The sequence below is a fragment of the Triticum urartu genome, chromosome 1A (assembly GCF_056163025.1).
Source record: "Triticum urartu cultivar PI428250 chromosome 1A, HENAU_Tu73, whole genome shotgun sequence".
In the NCBI taxonomy this organism is placed as follows: domain Eukaryota; kingdom Viridiplantae; phylum Streptophyta; class Magnoliopsida; order Poales; family Poaceae; genus Triticum; species Triticum urartu.
Window position 1 is genome coordinate 427,145,706 of NC_141873.1, and position 21,771 is coordinate 427,167,476.

Consider the following 21,771-nt stretch of genomic DNA (forward strand, 5'->3'; position numbering starts at 1 on the left):
AAGCAGGAGTAGGGTTTTACCTCTATCGAGAGGGCCCGAACTTGGGTAAAAACATCGTGTCCCTTGTCTCCTGTTACCATCCGCCTAAACGCACAGTTTGGGACCCCCTACCCAAGATCCGCCGGTTTTGACACCGACATTGGTGCTTTCATTGAGAGTTCCTCTGTGTCGTCATCTTTTGGCCCGATGGCTCCTCCGATCATCTACAACAATGCGGTCCAGGGTGAGACTTTTCTCCCCGGACAGATCTTCGCATTCGGCGGCTTTGCACTACGGGCTAATTCGCTTGGCCATCTGGAGCAGATCGAAAGCTACGCCCCTGGCCATTAGGTCAGAATTGGAAGTTTGAACTACCCGACTGATATCCGTGGGGACTTGATCTTCGACGGATTCGAGCCACAGCCGAGCGCGCCGCACTGTCACGATGGGCATGATCTAGCTCTGCCGCCAAACAGTGCCCTGGAGGTCGCACCTGTGTCCGCCCCGACCCTTAGCTCGGAGCCGACTGCGCCAATCGAGGACGGGTGGCTGGACACCGCCTCGGGGGCTGCGATCTCTATGGCGATCGAGCCGAACACCAGCCTATTCCCCTACGAAGCCCATGACTCCAAGGTGCCGGACACCTCTCCGGACTCCGAACCCTCTGGCCCCTGCCAATCGAATCCGATTGGGCGCCGATCATGGAGTTCACCGCCGCGGACATCTTTCAGCACTCGCCCTTCGGCGACATTCTAAATTCACTAAAGTCTCTCTCTTTATCAGGAGAGACCTGGCCGGACTATGGTCAGCAAGGTTGGGATGAGGATGACGAAGAAATTCGACGCCCACCCACCACCCACTTCGTAGCCATTGTCGATGATTTAACCAACATGCTCGACTTCGACTCCGAAGACATCGACGGTATGGACGACGATGCAGGAGACGACCAGGAACCAGCGCCTATGGGGCACTGTAAAGCCACCTCGTCGTATGACATATACATGGTGGACACCCCAAAAGAAGGCAATGGCGATGGAATAGTGGAGGATGACCCCTCCAAGAAGCAGCCTAAGCGCCGGCGTCAGCGGCGCCGCTCTAAATCCCGCCAAAGCAAAAACGGTGATTCCGGCACAGGAGATAATAACACCCCAGACAGTGCCGAAGACAACCCCCTCCAGCAAGATTCGACACAGGAGGATGGAGAAGCCAGCCCTCATAAGAGAGTGGCAGATAGAGAGGTAGAGGATGATAATTACATGCCTCCCTCCGAAGACGAGGCAAGCCTCGAAGACGACGAATTTGTCGTGCCTGAGGATCCCGTCGAACAAGAGCGTTTCAAGCGCAGGCTTATGGCCACGGCGAGCAGCCTCAAGAAAAAACAGCAACATCTTAGAGCTGACCAAGACTTGCTAGCCGATAGATGGACTGAAGTCCTTGCGGCCGAGGAGTACGAACTCGAACGCCCCTCCAAGAGCTACCCAAAGCGCAGGCTGCTACCCCGATTAGAGGAGGAAGCATCTAAACCTACATCACCAGCGCATGACGCGGCCGATCGGCCACCTCGTGGCCGCGACAGAGAGGCCTCTCGGCCCTCCACTCAAGCCGCACCCCGGCGTCGCTCAAAAAATACCAAGACACGGGGAAACGCGCCAGACCTGCGAGATATATTGGAGGACAAGGCAAGGCAAACAAGATCGATCTACGGATAGCATGGGCGCCCCACGACACGAGACGATAATTGTCACGCCGGATACAGCAAATCCGGCCGGGCCGAACACAGCAGACAAAGCTCATTTGAGCTATGTCGTGATATAGCCCAGTACAGAGGCGCCGCACACCCACTATGCTTCACAGATGAAGTAATGGATCATCAAATCCCCGAGGGTTTCAAACCCGTAAACATCGAATCATACGATGGCACAACAGATCCTGCGGTATGGATCGAGGATTATCTCCTTCATATCCACATGGCCCGTGGCGATGATCTACACGCCATCAAATACCTCCCACTAAAGCTTAAAGGACCAGCTCGGCGTTGGCTTAATAGCTTGGCAGCAGAATCAATTGGTTGTTGGGAGGACCTGGAAGCCGCATTCCTCGACAATTTCCAGGGAACCTATGTGTGACCACCAGACGCCGATGACCTAAGCCACATAATTCAGCAGCCAGAGGAATCGGCCAGACAATTCTGGACATGGTTCCTAACCAAGAAAAATTAAATCATCGACTGTCCGGACACAGAGGCCCTGGCAGCCTTCAAACATGACATCCGTGACGAGTGGCTTGCCAGGCACCTAGGACAGGAAAAGCCGAAATCCATGGCAGCCCTCACGACACTCATGACTCGCTTTTGCGCGGGAGAAGATAGCTGGCTAGCTCGTAGTAATAACATGACCAAGAGCCCTGGTAATCCGGATACCAAGGATAGCAGTGGCAGGTCGCATCGCAACAAGCAAAAGCGCCGCATTAACAGCGACAATGCTGAGGATACGGCAGTTAATGCCGGATTCAGAGGCTCTAAACCCGGTCAACAGAAAAAGCCGTTCAAGAGAAATACTCCGGGCCCGTCCAGTTTGGACCGAATACTCGATCGCTCGTGCCAGATACACGACACCCCCGAAAAACCAGCCAATCACACCAACAGGGATTGTTGGGTGTTCAAGCAGGCAGGCAAGTTAAATGCCAAAAATAGAGACAAGGGGCCGCATAGCGATGACGAGGAGGAGCCCCGGCCGCCGAACAATAGTGGACAGAAGGGCTTCCCCCCACAAGTGTGGACGGTGAACATGATATACGCAACCCACATCCCCAAAAGGGAGCGGAAGCGTGCACTTAGGGACGTATATGCGTTGGAGCCAGTCGCCCCAAAGTTCAACCCATGGTCCTCCTGCCCGATCAGACCACCCCACTAGCATCCGCCATGGCGGATTTGCTGCATTGGTTCTAGACCCAATCATTGACGGATTTCACCTCACTAGAGTCCTCATGGACGGCGGTAGCAGCCTGAACCTGCTTTATCAGGATATAGTGCGAAAAATGGGCATAGATCTCTCAAGGATTAAACCCACAAAGACGACCTTTAAAGGCGTCATACCAGGTGTAGAGGCCAACCGTACAGGCTCAGTTACACTTGAGGTGGTCTTCGGATCCCCGGATAACTTCCGAAGCGAGGAGTTAATCTTTGACATAGTCCCGTTCTGCAGTGGCTATCATGCACTTCTCGGACGAACCGCATTTGCAAAGTTCAATGCAGTGCCGCACTACGCATACCTCAAGATCAAGATGCCAGGCCCTCGAGGAGTAATTACGGTCAATGGAAACACCGAATGCTCTCTCCGAACGGAGGAGCATACGGCGGCCCTCGCGGAGGAGGTACATAGTAGCCTCTCAAGGCAATTCTCACGTCCGGCTATTAAACATCCGGACACCGTCAAGCGCGCCAGGAGTAACCTACAGCAAGACCGTCTGGCACATTCCAAGCAAGCGTAGCAATGTGGCCCCAACCCCAGCCCTCGCAAAATTGCGAAATCAGTGCTACGAGTACATCATTTCGCTCTGGAAATACCATGGGCAAAGGGGGAGGGGCACCATAATGGCATGCCGGAAACACGGCTTAACCGCACTAGGGGCTGCCGATTTATATCATTTTTCCACACTTTCAGGACTCCACTCTCCGGAGGACCGGGTTGGCAGTAAAACTGCCGCACAAATGATACAACAACCAGGGAAGCAGAAAGCTACGCCGCACTATGGAACTCCCAGGTGGTCTCTATAACGAGCAGTATACCTGTTTCACATACCATTCCGTAGCCTGCCCCTGAAGGGGACATGTTAAATAGTCCCTCTTATGCTTACCGCACTATTTGTATCGTTCTGCTTTTGCAGCAGCCGTTTAAAATAAACAATGCTTAGCTTCAGCTTATTATTGCATTCTCTATTTATTCCTTTTTCAATATATATGTTCAGTCATGACATTCAGCACCCGTACACTTTGGTACAGCCAATACACCAGGGGCTCAAGCACCCCACAATATGGCGTGAGAAGTCCGAACACTTTCACAAGTGCGGCCCTCCGAACTTATAGCATTATATGCATCAGCTCCGAATCATGTCTTTGGTCAATAGTTGGGTTTGCCCGGCTCCCATGTTTTGGTACCTTACGTTCTGCTATATCGGCTAAGGTAGCGCTGGGAGAACTACTGCGATTTTGCCCCAGTTGAGCTGGGCTAAGCACCTCAGTAGAGAAAGCTAAAACTGACTGTCATGATAGGGCGAGAGCTGGTCGCTGTTCAGAAGGTTTCGAGTCCCTAAAGACTTATGCCGCTTAGAGCGAGGAGTCGGCTTTGTCCGGCCTAGGCGTGTATAGCGCCCCGAATTCGGTCTTCCGAACACTAGGGGCTTCGCCGAAATTTAAAATTATAGAATTCTATGGCTAAGTGAGAGTGATAACGCATTATAGTCCGATTGCCTTGTTCGTTGTGCTGAGCACCTCCCTCGAAGGACCCAAGAATGGGAAAAAGAGTGCTCAGGTTTATCCCGAACACCCCAGCACTCGTGGCATGGGGGTAGAAGCCGACGACTCGCCATCTCTTAGATTTTATAAACGGTCGCATAGAAGGTAATATTTTAAATTAAAACAAGCGTTGCATAGCGCATATGAACAAGTTTTCAGCATACAAGATAACATGAGCAAGTTTACTCAAATATTACATCCAAGGGACATTCATCCGCCCCAAGGCGGGCAGCCTTCAGGACACCCTCATAGTACATCTCGGGGTGGCGATGCTCCTTGCCCTGCGGTGGCCCATCCTTCACAAGCTTCTCCGCATCCATCTTGCCCCAGTGCACTTTAGCACGGGCAAGCGCCCTACGGGCACCCTCGATGCAGACGGAGCGCTTGATTACCTCAAGCTGTGGACAGGCATCCACCAGCCGCCTCACTAGCCCAAAGTAGCTCCCAGGCAGAGCCTCTCTAGGCCATAGCCAAACTATAAGGCCCTTCATGGCCTGTTCGGCCACCTTATGGAGCTCGACCAGTTGCTTCAGCTGGTCGCTCAAGGGCACAGGATGTCCGGCCTCAGCATATTGAGACCAGAACACCTTCTCCGTCGAGCTCCCCTCCTCGGCCCGGTAGAAGGCTGCGGCATCTGACACGCTACGGGGCAAATCTGCGAATGCTCCTGGAGAGCTCCGGACTCGGGTAAGTAACAAGTAATTCACTTTCACGTGCTTGCTTTGCATAACGAATGCCTTACCCGCCACTATCTTCTTCATCGCCTCAACCTCCTGGAGGGCCTTCTGGGCGTCGGCCTTGGCAGACTTGGCATTTTCAAGGGCCACCGCAAGCTCGGACTCTCGCGTCTTCGAGTCAAGCTCCAAACTCTCATGTTTTTTCATGAAAGCATGGAGCTCTTGCTGCACCTCGCCAACCTGCGCCTCATGCTTCTCCCGCTCGGTGCGCTCCATGCCCGCCCTCTTTTCGGCCTCGGACAATGCTTGCTTAAGGGTTGACACCTCAGTTGTGGCCCCTACAATAGCCACGTTGATCCTGTCATTTTTTGCAATTGCACCTTTTATATATTTAAATAAGGTATCACTTACCTTCCTTGTCCTTGAGCTGCTTCTTGGCAAGGCCGAGCTCTTGCTCAGACCGCTCGAGGTTCTGCTTTAGCGTGTCCACCTCCACAGTCAGTGCGGCAGACGCCACCAGCGAAGCCTGCATACGCATATTGACTTAATTATGTTAGACTCCTGCGATAATTATTAGATCCTCTATTCGGCTTTTCCTTGTGAATGCCAAACAGAGCATCAGGGGCAACTGTCTATCCGGTAATATTTTTACATATTTTCTACATACCTCAAAGCCTGTTAGCAGGCTGGCACAGGCTTCGGTCAGCCCGCTCTTAGCGGACTGAACCTTCTGGATCACCGCACTCATAATAGTGCGGTGCTCCTCGTAGATGGAGGCGCCGTTAAGCACCTCCAGCAAATTGTCCGGTGCCTCCAGTTGGACGGAGGTCACCGGCGTCGTAGGCTTGCCCTTCTTACTAGGGGGCCGCCTGCCGGACTCCAGAACCATTGAAGGTTCCGGTGAGGGGTCCGGCCCAGGGCTGGACTGGGAGCCCCTGGGAGTTTTGTCCCCTTTGCGCCTGGAGTCTGGGAGGTCACCTTGCGGCGCCTCCAGGACCACCTCCTCCCGTCTTGGAACCTGTTGGGACAACACCTCGATGTCGTCCGTAGGGCGAGGAGAGGTAGCGGCCGGAAGTGAAAGACTATTCATGTCAGATGAATCCAGGGAGCCGCTCAACGATGCGTCGAGCCGGGCCTTGGGCGGACTGCATAATTATATTCGGCGTCAGAAGATACTGTGCAATAAAGGAACGCCATGAGTCCCTCTGGTATCCAGATACTTACGATTTCTCCAGGGGCTTGGCCCTGAGCGACCACTCCTCTTCACCGTCGTCGGCGTTAGTGGAGTAGTCCGGATGAAGGGTCTTCCCCTTCTTGGACCCTCCAGCCTCCCCAGTCGGGGCGGCCTTCCTTTTCTTTCCTCCCCCCGCTGGAGGGGGAGAGGCCTCTTCTTCCTCCTCCTCTTCTTCGCGGGAGGAGTGCATCTCGGAGTCATCGGACGATGAATCCCACACCACCGGGCGCCGGGAACTCTTTGGAGTTCCTGTGGCCTTCTTCATGGCCTTATTCTCCGGCACCACGTAAGGTGCCGGAACCAGTAGCCCCGTCAAACGGGCGTCCGCTGGGTCTTCGGGCAGCGGAGCCGGACAATTGATCTGTCCGGCCGTCCTCTGCAAGTCCTGTCAAAGGTATGGGGGCTTAGATCCCACATAGAGTCAAACTATGAAAGGTATAATGTCCTGTAAAAGGTAAAACAACTTACCGCGCCGGCTTGATGCTGCGTGCTGAATCCGCGATCCTCGGTAGCGGATGCGGGAGCCTCGGCACCCTTGAATAGCATCTTCCAGGCATCTTCGTACGTCGTGTCGAAGAGCCTGCTCAGAGTTTGGTGCTGGGCCGGGTCGAACTCCCACAAGCTGAAAGCCCGTTGTTGGCACGGGAGGATCCGGCGGATAAGCATGACCTGGACTACATTGACAAGTTTGAGCTTCTTGCTCACCAGGTTTTGGATGCATGTTTGGAGTCCGGTCAGCTCTCCTTTTTTACCCCACGACAAGCCCGTCTCCTTCCAGGAGGTGAGCCGCGTAGGGGTTCCGGATCGGAACTCGGGGGCTGCGACCCATTCAGGGTCACGCGGCTCGGTGATGTAGAACCACCCCGATTGCCATCCCTTTAGGGTCTCCACGAAAGAGCCCTCGAGCCATAGGACGTTGGGCATCTTGCCCACCATGGAACCTCCGCACTCCGCCTGGCAGCCGCGCACTACCTTCGGCTTGACATTAAAAGTCGTCAGCCATAAACTGAAGTGGGGTGGGATGCAGAGGAAGGCCTCGCACACGACGATAAATGCCGAGATGTTGAGGATGAAGTTCGGGGCCAGATCGTGGAAGTCCAGGCCGTAGTAGAACATGAGCCCCCGGACAAATGGGTGGAGAGGAAAGCCCAGTCCGCGGAGGAAATGGGTGAGGAACACCACCCTCTCATGGGGCCTGCGGGTGGGGATTAGCTGCCCCTCGTCTGGAAGCTGGTGCGCGATGTCGTCAGACAAATATCCGGCTTTCCTCAGCTTCTTGATGTGTCCCTCCATGAAGAAGGAGACCATCCACTTGCCTCCCGCTCCGGACATGGCTGGAGAAGGTTGAGGTGGGGAATGCGGACTTGGGCGCTGGAGCTCGAGTGCGCGAAAATGGATGAGCATAGGAGGAAGAAGGCATGGATGAAAAAGGTGGATCCTTATCCCCTTATGGGCGGACGAAACTATGTGCCCCCACCAGCCTGGTAAAACTCGCTTATCTCCCAAGCACCATAATCAATGGCACGGTTGGGTTACCCACACCCATATTGATGAGAATCCCAGAATAATGGGACATGTTCTCTGCTTCGACAAGACGTGCCAAGGAAACCGCCTCGCTAAACGCGCTGAGGTGGGACAGTAAAATGATTCGAATAAAGGCTTGGCCGTGGTGTGATATCACGCTGCGGAATACGTCAGCAAATTAGATTTGTGCAAATATTATTCTCTCTACGGTGGTATGTGGAACTTGTTTTGCAGAGCCGGACACTATCCTTGTGCTCAAAATCTTCTATGAAGTATTCGGAGGAGGAACCCGCCTTGCAATGCCGAAGACAATTTGCGCGCCGGACTCGTCGTCATTGAAGCCTGGTTTAGGGGCTACTGAGGGAGTCCTGGATTAGGGGGTGTCCGGATAGCCGGACTATAACCTTTGGCTGGACTCCTGGACTATGAAGATACAAGATTGAAGACTTCGTCCCGTGTCCGGATGGGACTTTCCTTGGCGTGGAAGGCAAGCTTGGCCATACGGATATGTAGATCTGCTCCCATTGTAACCGACTTTGTGTAACCCTAGCCCTCTCCGGTGTCTATATAAACCGGAGGGTTTTAGTCCGTAGGACAAACAACAATCATACCATAGGCTAGCTTCTAGGGTTTAGCCTCTCTGATCTCGTGGTAGATCTACTCTTGTACTACCCATATCATCAATATTAATCAAGCAGGAGTAGGGTTTTACCTCCGTTGAGAGGGCCCGAACCTGGGTAAAAACATCGTGTCCCTTGTCTCCTGTTACCATTCGCCTAAACGCACAGTTCGGGACCCCCTACCCGAGATCCGCCGGTTTTGACACCGACAGCCGGCCCAGTAAAAATTAGCAGGCCGACCCTTATAAGGCCTACTTGTGTCAGGTCCATTTAAGCCCACGGCCCATACGAGATGTGCCAATTCGGCCCGTTATAGATTTGACACCATTGCAGCCCATCGTTAGTTCGAGCCCGTTAACAGCCCACTATATACTTGGGCTCAATATCGGCCCGATGAGATTTCGGCCTGTTAACGGCCCATTTAATAGATGGGCCAATTTTCAGGATGTACATCTTTCGGCCTTTTAGCGACCCATTTAAATGTTGGGCTAATTTCCGGCCCGGTGTGTCTTTCAGCCTGTTGACGGCCCATAAATCTGATGGGCCATTTGTAGTCAGACCTGAGTTTCGGCCTTTTAGTGGCCCATTTAAGTGTTGGGCCAATTTCTAGCCCGGTGTCACTTTCAGCCTGTTGACGTCCCATAAATTAGTTGGGCCTATTGTAGTCGGACCTGAGTTTTGGCCTTTTAGCGACCCATTTAAGTGTTGGGCCAATTCCCGGCCCTGTGTGCCTTTCGGCCTGTTAACGGACCATAAATGAGTTGGGCCATTTGTAGTCAGACCTTAGTTTTGGCCTCTTAACGGCCCATGCCCTTCATGGTCCAATACCAGCCCGGTTTCTCTTTCGGCCTGCTAAAGGCCCACAACACAGTTGGGCCGTTTACATATGACCTGACTTTCAGCCTCTTAGCGGCCCATGCTCTTCATGGTCCAATACAAGCCCGCTGTCTCTTTCGGCCTGCTAAAGGCCTACAGTATAGTTGGGCCATATGTAGCCCAAACTTAGTAACGACCTATTAACGGCCCATGAAATAAATTGGGGCCACCTGTTGCCCGCTTCGATGTCGTCCTGTTAACGACCCGGGAGGTAAGAGGGCCGACCATTAACGTTCGGCCTAGTAACGGCCCATTAACTCAATGGGCCCACTAAAGTTCGTTCATGTCTTTAGGCCAAATTAGATAATTTGAGCCCATTACGATGAGCAAAGGTATGGCATACAGGGAATAACATTGCACATCCAGAATATATTACAGGAAATTACATCCACTGGGCAATCAAAGATTGATGCCAGTGCAAATAAATGAGCAGAACCTAACCATCTACAACGTCACAATCTGCAACCTCAGCACAGATGACGCCCATAAGCATGTGGGCAAGTTCTTGCTGCTTTGCCACACTGTCTCTGAAAACATTGATCATTTGTTGTGTCGCACGACTCTGCACCTCTGATTCATCCACCATTTCCATCATTGCTTCAGCCATTAATTGGTTCACAAACATAAATTTATTCCTTTGCATTCGAGACAGAGGATACTGAACAGATTCAGATGGCGATTTTGGCAGGCTTGTATTATTGATAGTGGAGAGTGTCTTGACCACTGCATCATAACGTAAATTAGGACGGGAACCAAACAGATTAATCATGAGTTATTGCCATATTACCCGGCCTAGATTTACTGGAAAGAAACAATGGGGTTGCCTTGCTGTTTTCAGAGTTTGTCTTCTTATCTTCAGCAGCCTGCACAAAATTAACACACTAGCATTGCTATCATTGGCCAAGTCAGATAATAGGAAAGCAACATTGACACAATGAACGTTTGGGCAACTAGCCTACACCAAATTAACACAATATGGCACAGCTATCATCAGCCAGGTAAGGTAATACGAAAGCAACATTGACACAATGAATGAATGGGCAACCAGAGAAGCACTACAATTCAGTAATGTGCGTGATATGAGATAGCACATTCATGCAGCTCAGTACGCAAAACTACCAAGTAGTTTTCCTTACAAAAATCAACATTGGCGCCTTTAACATTTTGCTACAACTAATTTTAGATCAGATGAAGGTCAGATTCACGCCGATTAACAAAATACATGCTGATGTAAAAATATAGTGATATACAATAGGTACTTACATCAGCACTGGAGCACAGAGAATTCCCACAAGATATTTTCCTCGAATACAATCCCAATGGAGGAAGTCTTGTATCGTTTAACCTTATTTTCTAAAAGAGAGACGGGTAAGAAACATGTAGAAAATATGATCAGAATGCTATAAAATTTCATGATGCGAGGATGCGCACACGCTTCTTAGAATGGACTTGACATTCTTTTGCTGGACTGGAGCGGACTAGTTCTTTGGCCACTGGAATCTGCTTATTATCAGTGGGAGTTGGGTTTCTCTGTGCTGGAGCAGTATCTATGAAAAATGGAGTTGGTTTATTATCTCCTGGCGTTTGGATCTTTTGCAAAGACCTGGTTTGTAACCCTTCAGATTCTAACATAGCCGTCTTCCCCTTGCATGCCTTATATAGAAGAATGGTGATTCAGTTATAAAACATGCTACAGTAGAGATGGAATAGGTACTGAAGAATAGAAAGGCATGACATATTGACATGTATTCGCTCCATCCGGAAATAAATGGATGGGTCTAGGCGTATTTTAGTTCTAGATACATCAAGTTTTATCCATTTCTGCGACATTTAATCCGGACGGAGGGAGTATGATGTAAGAGCTAGGGATACAACAGGACAACACAGTAAAAAAACACTGAAAAATCCACTGCAGAACCAAATTATTCAAACCCACTGATATGAGATAGTACACTCATGCAGCTCAGGATGCAGAACTACCAGGCAGTTTTCCTTGCAAAAATCAACATTGTGGCCTTTAATCTTACATTTGCTACAACTAAATTTAGATCAGATAAAGCTTGGATCACGCCGATTAACAAAATACATGCTGATGTAAAAATATAGTGATATACAACAGGTACTTACATCTACATTGGAGCAAAGAGAATTCCTGCAAGAATCTTTCCTCATAAACGATACCATTGCAGAAAATCTTCTATCTATTAAGCTTATTTTCTAAAAGAGAGATGGGTAAGAAACATGTAGAAAATATGATCAGCATGCTATAAAATTTCATGATGCAAGGATACCCACACGCTTCTTAGAATTGAGTTGACATATTTTTGCTAGACTGGAGCGGACCAGTTCTTTGGCCACTAGAATCTGCTTATTATCAGTAGGAGTTGGGTTTCTCTGTGCTAGAGCAGTATCTATAAAAACTAGAGTTGGTTTATTATCTCCTGGCGTTTGGATCTTTTGCAAAGGCCTTGTTTGTAACCCTTCAGATTCTAACATAGTCGTCTTCCCCTTGCATGCCTTGTATAGAAGAATGGTGCTTTAATTATAAAACATGCAATAGCAGAGAGATGGAATAGGTACTGAAGAATAGAAAGGCATGAGATATTGACATGTATTCCCTCCATCCGGAAAAAATGGATGGGTCTAGGCGTATTTCAGTTCTAGATACATCCTTGTTATCCATTTTGGCAACATGTAATCCGGACGGAGGGAGTATGGTGTAAGAGCTAGGGATACGACAGGACAACACATAAAAAAACACTAGTTGAATGTAAAACTGTATGCTAGCGGAATACGTACAGAAATAACTAAGGCAACATACACATGTATGATTGGAAAATAAGATGGCATTGCAACAAAGCACTAGAACAACACTTCAATGTAAAAAAAATGGTATGGTAGATAGATGAAGTACATACTGATGAATAACAATGCATAAAATATTCACAAGCATGATGTCCAAATTAAGCAGATGGCATTGCAATAGATTAGAATGACATTACTCGAATTTGAAAACATGTTATCATGAATGGAATAGGTACTGAAAAACAGGAAGGCGTGACATATTTACATCCATGATCAGCATGCTAAGCACATGGCATTGCAACAGAGTAGATACACTCCAGGACATTATATGCATGTTGTACCCATATCATAGGCCAAGTTAGAGCAAGGACCTTGTGGGGTGAAGAGGATTCATCATCTTTCTGCAAGTCTTCTGAAGAACTGCCTTTACATGTTCCATCATATTGGGTATCATTGACATCAAGTTTATTGGCCTTTACATTGCTCCGTGAGGTTCTTGTGGATATATCAGTGTGTGCAATTATATCTGACATGCATGGAAGACAACTAGTAGTTAGATTTATGTAATGAGTGCCTGTAGGAGACGACATAAATAGTAGGACTGGGGTTAACTAGCAGCAACAGGTCTCATAAACTAAAGGGAGAACACAAATGAAAGCTACAGAATATGTATTGTTTGTACTCGAGATTAACTAGATGGCACACAAAAGTATTAAAGAACAACATAGGAAATACTAGAAGTGGTATAATACTATAATCACCAGCCTGTGGGATAGCATTGGCTGATGGATGATAACTATGGAACAGTGTTACCTAAAGAACAAGTATCTTAGCTGAACTATGGAACAGCGTTAACTCCTGAACAAGACCCGTAAGAGATCAGCATGAATATACAGTGAAATGTGATTATCTATTTTCCATGCTTAGATGAATAACAAAGCCATAAATGTTGCACACAAGTAAGATGAGGGTATAACCTATCGGGCTGCCATCCATAGGAGTGAGCATCATGTGCTGACTTGTCGATGGCCCTGCAGTTGTTGTGGCTGTGCATGTCGGGCACGCGCATTCGATGCAGGGAACTGTTGAGTGGGGACTATAGCTCCCTTCTGGTGTATGCTTCCCTTGTTGGAGCAGCTGCGGTGAGTCGGAAGACGGTGTGTCTGAAGATGCAGATAACGCATAATGTTAAGAACGACATATCTCTTTGATCTGAAGAAATACACTAAGAGATGAACAGCAAGGTATGAGAGTGGTCACACGTCTGTTGACTGAAGACTAAATTGGGGTCACATGATTTTATTTTATTTTGGTATTGTCCGATCTACGCCGGATGGCTGGCCGTCTTGTGCCTCCCGGCTGACACTGTTCGGAATCTTCCCCGAAGAGCTAGCGACCAACGGTAGAGCAGCCTGCCTCCACCGTCCGTGGCCCCAGCCAAAACCCCACTCCCCGCCCCACCGCACTGCCGTGGTTGCGCCGCCCCCGGGCCAATCCACAAAGACTCCCCGTCATCCAGATCCGGCGGAGGCAGTACCTTCAACCCACGCAACTCTAAAAGATAGCCATCTAAGCGCTGCTTCCGTGGCGAACTTGTGGCCCCGCACCCTTACGTTAGACATGAGCCAACCGGCAGCCTAGGAGCTCCGCTGCCTCGAGGGGTGCTGCTTCCCATTGCAAATCGATTTGCCCAGAATAAAAATTCAGACAACTGATGCCTAAATAAAGTGATTTGAGATGAGGGTGCAACCTATCTGGCGGCATGGTGGAGTAGGCAGGTCCAGCTGCTGAGTCGGTGAGGCCGGCGCGGTTGCGGTGGCGACCGACGGCAGGGAAAGAGCGATGTCACGACGGTCGACGGCTACGCCGAAGCAGCGCCAGGACTCTGGACGGATCCGAAGTTGGAGCCGCTCTGGTGCCGTGAACAACGGCAGGGGTGAATTGGCTCTGGTACGGTTCACGCGGGCATCGTCGAGGCAGCACCAGCAGCACGGAGTAAGAGGCACATGGCCCAGTGCACGACGGCAAATGGACAGCGTCTCCGGCATTAGGGAGGAGGGCGGCTATGAAATTGGTGTGGTGGGGGCGCCATGGAGGTGGGGCTGAGGTTTCACGGCTCGGGAGAAGGGAGCTTCCCGGGGAGAAGGTGATTTGGCGCCCACGAGGTATGAATGGGTGCGGGCGGGGGGGAATTGGGAGGGGAGTGGAACCGTGTCTTACGGACGCATTTGTCTGAAATGTGAGGGGGAGTTACAGTTATACCCTTGCCTATAGGCTTCTCTGCTTGGGTATGTGTACTGAGGGTCTGGGATAGTAGAGTAATTTGCTTCTCCCCAAATAGTCGGCGGGAGCGATTTCAGGCGAGGAGGGTGTGTTTTGAACTATAGTGGGCGCGAGCGATTTCAGGCGAGGAGAGCGTGTTTTTAAATAGTGGGCGCGAGCTATTTCGGGTGAGGAGAGCGTGTTTTGCCGACCATGGTTTATGAACTATTCAGCACATGTCATTTCGGCCGAGGAGAAGGCGCGCTTGGATGAAGTTACGAACCTACCCTCGATGTACAATGGGCCAATTGATGTGTGTCCCACATAGGACGGTAATTTCGCGTCTCCCATTTATTTGCTCGGGCGAATTCCACCGAGAAGAGAGGATGTTTAACGGTTCGTTCAAATTTTGGGAGAACGAGCATCCACGTCTACCTTACCAAGTTGATTCGGATCAAATTTTGAAATATTAGCTTGCCACTTCTTTTTTAGATGGAGAGATGATGCTCGGGAGTAATGTGTTTTTACATGCTCGTTGCTAGCGATTTACTATATGACAAATAGTTGACCCACTCAAAAACGCGAATCAAACCCAAAATGAAATATCTCGATTCAATGAAATAGCTCGTTCAGTAGGTCAAAATAGTGAACTAAATCCAAAATTGAACACCTCAATCGAGTAGCATGTTGTACAGTATAATAGTACTCCATGAACATGTTGAAAGTCAAATTAATGAACTTGTTTGATATACGCATATATCCGTTCATGTGTGGATTGCAGACAACATGTTCTCCAATTTAAATATTTGAATGCAAGTTTATATCGAAACATGGTTTATATCAGTCTTTGATGCATAAAACACGACCTCTCCCTCTCCCGGACTCCTGTTCTCTCTCTCTCTCTCTCGCCGACAATCTTCAATTCTGTCGCACGCATCCGACACAAAAACCTTGTTGGTCCCTCTCCCTTTCTCTCCATCTCTCTCTCTCTCTCTCTTTGTGTGTGTGTGTGCGGGGGGTCTTTCTAGTTCGCATGCATATATACACCATCTATAGGTCTCTCTCGCACACTATGTATGATACTCTAGCTAGTCCAAGCTAGATATCTTGGGTGCACTCATCGTACGCACATAGATTCCTTGGATCTTTGCCTGTAACTCTCTCACGCACCACTATGTCGTCTCGGAGCTCTTCCCCCCCTCTCTCAAACTCTCCATCCACCTGGGTCACACATACACATGCATATCTCACTTGCACTCGATAGGCCCATCTAAAACTCTATCTCTCCCCCTCGTTCCCTCTCCATCTCACAGCCAAGTATGATGGTCTCTCACTCAATTGTAGGCACACACACTCCCCCCTATATGTATATGACTAGCTAATCTTAGTCTCCATCACAAACATGTGCATGGTCTATCTCGATTTCTCTCGGGGCATCTTTCTATCCCGCACGCACTCACTCGATCTCCCACCCATATAGTCCCCCTCACGATCTCGACGGGATCTCTCTATCACAAACACACCCTCTCTCCCTCCCCATGCGTCCATGCCATCCATGTGTCCCTCTCGACATTTGTTCCTTGTTGGCCACACCTCTATTGGACATGTGCTATAGGGGTGTCTCTCTCCGTTGCAAACAATCACACACTAGCGATCTTCGTGTATCTCCTCGCCTCGCTTTTCCATCCCGGAGATGCATGCGTGATATGTTCGCATAAGAAACGAAAAAACACTCTATCTTTCTAATTTGTCGTTTGTTGTCACTTTCTCTTTCACATGCATACTCTTTTTGCACACTTACTCATTCTCCTTCACACGCACTTGATCTGTCTCGACTGAGGCACTCTCCTCGGTCCATAGCATACAGATTTATTGAAAAGTCAAACATCACAAAGTTTGACCATGTACATGGAGAAAAAGAATTACATCTAGTACGGCAAACATATACCATTAGATTCACCATGAGATGTAGTTTTGTATGATGTAACTTTGGTATTGTAGATATAAATAACATTTGCGTAAACCTGATCAAAGTTTCCAAAGTTTGACTTCTAAAAAATTTACATGCACTGCATTATCGAGCGTGAGATGTATCTTTCCCCCTCTCAACTATCTAACGCACCACTTAGCCTTATCGGGGCTCCTCAATCTCTCTCAAACTTTATTGGTCAGTTTGGTTTGTGACCTGACCCTCATGCCTTGATGGCCGGTACTGCCTGGTGTGGACATGAGATGTAAAATATTTCTGCCTGGCCAGGCTTGTGTGGTGCTGAAGCATTTGGTTCATGCCTGGGCCAGGCAAAGCATCAACATCCCATCAATCAATCCATGCATCAATTATTTAATGCTAATATCCATCCATGTTGCTGTTAGCCTCGTGGCCACACGACCAGGAACGGCCAGGCGTTCGAAATCGGTCGCCTGGGCCAGGCTACTTGCAGTGTCTGGAGTTCAGCCAGGCTAATTGAAGTGCAAGGGAACCCAGGCCAGGCGGGCTTTCTTTTTCACAGGGTAGCAACCAAACAAGCGTGCATGAAATCCAGCCACAACCCCAGGCCAGGCAAAAGATGCTCAGGACGCAAGCCAAACTGGCCTTATATCTCCTTGGTTCACGCATACACATGTCTCGCTCGCGCTATACATATAGACCCATCCAACACTCTCCGCCCTTGTTCTCTCTCCATGTGACACGCACCCCCCTAAGTACCATAATCCCTCAATCCGTCACAGGCGCAAGCAGTCCCCCCCCCCCTCGATCCTAAGTATGATTATCTCTTACTAGCCATCAGGAACACACGTATTGTCTCCTTCCATCCATACGTCTATCTCGATATCTCTCGGGGCATCTTCTATCATGCACACACCTTGTCACTCAATCTCCCACACCCATGTAGTCCCATCACGATCTCTAGGGGATCTCTCTATGACAAACATACACTCTCTCCTCCCCATGTTTGCATTTTCTCCGTACGTCTCTCTCGACCTCTCTCCCTTGTTTGTCAGACCCCTCTTGGCCACGTGCTAGGTGTCTTGCTCTCTCGGTTCCAAACAACCACACACTATCTCCTCACCTTGCCTTCGTTGTCGAAGATGCATATGTGATATGTTTGCATAAGACACATACACTTTTTCTCTACTTTTATCGTGTGTTTTCCATGTCTCTTTCACACACGCACACACACTTTTTTCACTCACTCACTCTCTCTCTCTCTCTTGTTAGGGACTCTGTCACGTCCATAAGCATATGGATGTTTTGAAAAGTCAAACCTCAGAAAAGTTTGACCAGGTATATGTGGAGAAAAACATTTACATCTGGAATGATCATTAGATTCATCACAACATGTACTTACTTCATACTATCATTTATCTTTGGTATTGTAGATATAAGTAATTTCTTTATAAACTTGGTCAAAGTTTCAAAAGTTTGAGTAAAAAAATGCTGGAACTACATTATCGAACGGAGCGAGTAGCTCTTTCTCTCACTCTGCTATCTCTCACGGGCCTCCCCTCTCACTCGAACTCTCTATACCGACGGATTATACGCTCACTGTGTCAGCGTATAGCTCCGGATATTGTTTAGTTGACCGGTCAACCAATCCACATGCTGCCTTGTCAGCTCGTGTTCTGTATCTTCGTGTGCTGGCCCATGTGGCAGTGGGTGAAAATAAGTAAACTAGAGGCCCATCTGACACGCGGTGAAGTAAACAAAGTTGAAACCACTCGGGGTAGCACCCCGCACGCTAGTAAATTGAGGGCGCATTGAGGACAAACTTCTTGCGCGGGAAGGACGCACTTGCCCACAATTCACCACTGCGCGGCGACATGCACAGAAGGACGCACTCGCGCACACCCAGCACACGTGTACACCGGCGTCGCCGCCGGTTGAGATGGACGGCGAGGCAGCCAACAAGCGGAGGCGGCTCGAGCCAAAACTGCATCCGGCGATCCTGGATTCATCAGCAGCCTCCCCGATGACACGCTACTCGTCATCATCGGCCTCCTCCCCACCAAATCTGTCGTACGGACCACCCTGCTCTCCCGGCGGTGGCGCCCCCTCTGGCGCTGCGTCCTCCTCAACCTCACCGCCGAGAGCTACCTCTGCGACGGGGATTGCAAACGCATGGCCGCAGTCTCCAAGATCCTTTCATCGCACCCTGGGCCAGCCAAATGCCTTGACATCCACATGTTCAGTACCAATTGCAAGGTCCAACCCAGGTTCGATGAGTGGTTCTTATCCCCCGCCCTAGATCAGCTCGAGGAGCTCAGCTTTGAAGCTGGATGATGTCGCTCTCTGCCGCCGTCCGCGCTCCGCCTCACGCCAACGCTGCGCCGCGCCAGCTTCAGCTCCTGCTATCTTCACCAGATTAATGTCGCGCCCGCTCTTCTTCTCCCTCAACTCAAGCAGCTCGACCTCTTTGACGTTGTCATCTCGAAGAAGGCTATGGAGCACCTGCTCCGCAGCTGTACTGCGCTCGAGTACCTTCGTCTTGAGCAGATCCACGGGTTCATTAGCCTCCACATCGCCTCGACGAATCTCCGATGGATTTATGTATCTTGTTGGCCCCGCAACAAGACATCAATTGGGAAGAGATCGCTCCAGCTGTTCCACGTTATGGTCATTGAGAATGCGCCTTTCCTTGAGAGATTGCTTGTATCAGATCTAGAAGGTCCAATAAAAATCAGGGTCATTGACACGCCGGAATTGAAAGCATTGGTGTACTCGTCTGCCAAATTCTCCGAACTCTTTATTGGATCCGTAATCATTCAGGTACATCACTCATCTTCTTCTCCGTCTTCTTGAAATTCACATTTTTAAATTTCTTCTTGATGTATTTATGACCGTCTTCCAGAAAATGATTCCCACAAGCTTGACCCAGTCCATGCGCACAGTGAAGATCTTAGCACTAAAATCTATCGGTCCCAATCTGGATCAAGTTGTTGGATTCCTTACATGCTTTCCGTGCACGGAGAAGCTACTCATCGAGGTGAAACTTCTTTCCTATAAGTAAACGGTAATCACAACATAGCTCAATTTTTTTCGTAATTTTCCCGAATTACGATGACAAGTGTAGTGTTCAAAACTGCATCTACGCACTGCACCGAAAGAAATGTTTTTAGTATTTTTTCTCACGTGATCACCTGCATCGTTTTTATGTTGTACTACTATAGTAGCCTAGGCTAGTCATAGTGGAAAGTAACTTATGGTTACCCTAAGAGCAAGTACTACCTCCATCCTGGTTTACTCTTCCAATTTTGTAGTATCAAAATTTGACCATAGATTTAACTGACAAAATGTTAATGCATGTCACTAAGAACTATATCGTTGGATTCGTATTTGAACATAATTTCAAATGGTGTCATTTTTAGTGACATGCATTGGCATTTTCTTAGGTAAATCTATGGTCAAAATTTTATACTAAATACGAGGTAGTATTACAAAAGTGGGCTATGTAGGCCAAAACATGTGCCAAATTCACTTGTGATGCATTTGGCATCGATGCCCCTCCATTGCTCACCTGGTGTCCCAATCTGGATCACCTACTTTGCTCCAGTGCCAAATTAACTCACGCAATGAAAAAACACTACGTGGGAGAGAGAGGACTGAGGCAATAAAAAACACTTGTTTGGGAGAGTGAGAGGCTGGTGTAGTTGGTTTGATTGATTTGTTTATACATGTGGGTCTGTGTGCACAGCGGTGCCAACTCTCTCACATCGCGAGAGCGGTGCCAAAATCTTTTGATTTGAAATCGATGCGTATTATGTGGCATACTTTTGCAAAATATGGCATCGGCCACATAGTGGAAGGCAACAAATGCCCAAGCTCTTCACGTGCTCCTAGTTAAATGAGAGGAAACCGAGAGAGAGAGACAGAGAGAGAGAGTGAAAAAATATCACTAGCCAGCCAACCCTATCGTATGAGCGAATGATATTGGTACCTCTTGATGACACGGCAATCTTATGCAGCCAGCTGCTCTAATATGTTCTCTTCTTTTGCAGATAAAAAAAGACCCGAAAGTGAAAAATGTGCTACACTATAACAATCGCATCAAATGCCTTGATCTCCATCTTACAGAAATTGATTTGATCGACTACCGTGGTAGCACATCTGAGATTAAATTGGCCAGGTTCTTTGTTGTGGAGGCAAGTGTGCTCAAGGTAATGAGGTTTGGCGTTCTCTGGCGCAACAATGAATGGCGTGCTGATCACCGCAAGCGTCTAAGCCTAAATGACAAAGTCTCCGTAGAAGCTGAATTTGTTTTTGAAACATCAAGTGGCCAGAGACTCGAAAACTTATTTGCCCATTAGTGACTTGTCAGGGCGGTGGATTTTAGTTTGTACGATAATGCTGCATCCACCTAAAGTAACAAAAGTTCTTACGTAAACTTCCTAGTAATTCCCTCTTCGTAGGTGCAGCATTACTCCTAACATTTGTAATATCAATTTGAAACTTGTAATATTGCCGTGTCCTATTCCTGCATTTTCAAAATCCTACGAATCAAACAGGACCTGAGTTGGTGATGATGTTGGGCCTCCCATCTTTCACCAATAGCCGTCGGATCTAGATCTGACGCATACAAACCAAGCTTCTCCATTTTTGCAAAAAGATGCCCGCACTTGTTCCCTATTTACAAACAACTCCTTGTCTCTCACAATCAGCCTCATCTCCTCCCCACCACATCTAGGAGTAGAAGGCCGTGGAAAAATCTTCCGCGATGGCCGCTGCCGGAGCCGTCCACCCCCAATCTTGGTGTTCCGTGCAATGCACGGGCATCTACGCATGGGAAATTATGTCGAATAGGGCTAGTTGTAAGCAGGCTAACTCTACAGCCATGATGATAGTGACTGCAGACGGTGAGGCTGACTATGGTATGCCGAACACAGCGCCTATACTCAGGTGTCATCTCCGGCGCAGGGTCTTGTCACTTCACTGTGAGGAGCAGCACGTAATAATTTGACCAACGGGTAGTACAGTGCTAGTACTCCTACTACTACATTGGTACTACTACTACTGGTACTAGTAGCACCACCGTCTAGATTTAGGAGTACTACCACATCCATCTGGATTTTAGTATTGACTAGCAATATCTAGTAATGCATGTCACCAAAAATGTACTACTCCCTCTATAAATAAATACATGGTGTTTTATTCCTATCGGCGAGAGAACTTAATGTTTTTTTGCTAACTAGAGTACTGTAATAGGATTACATGCAATGAACTAAACAATGCATGTCATGTTTGATACTAGTCTCAAGTCATTGAAAGCATGCACGGCCCACATC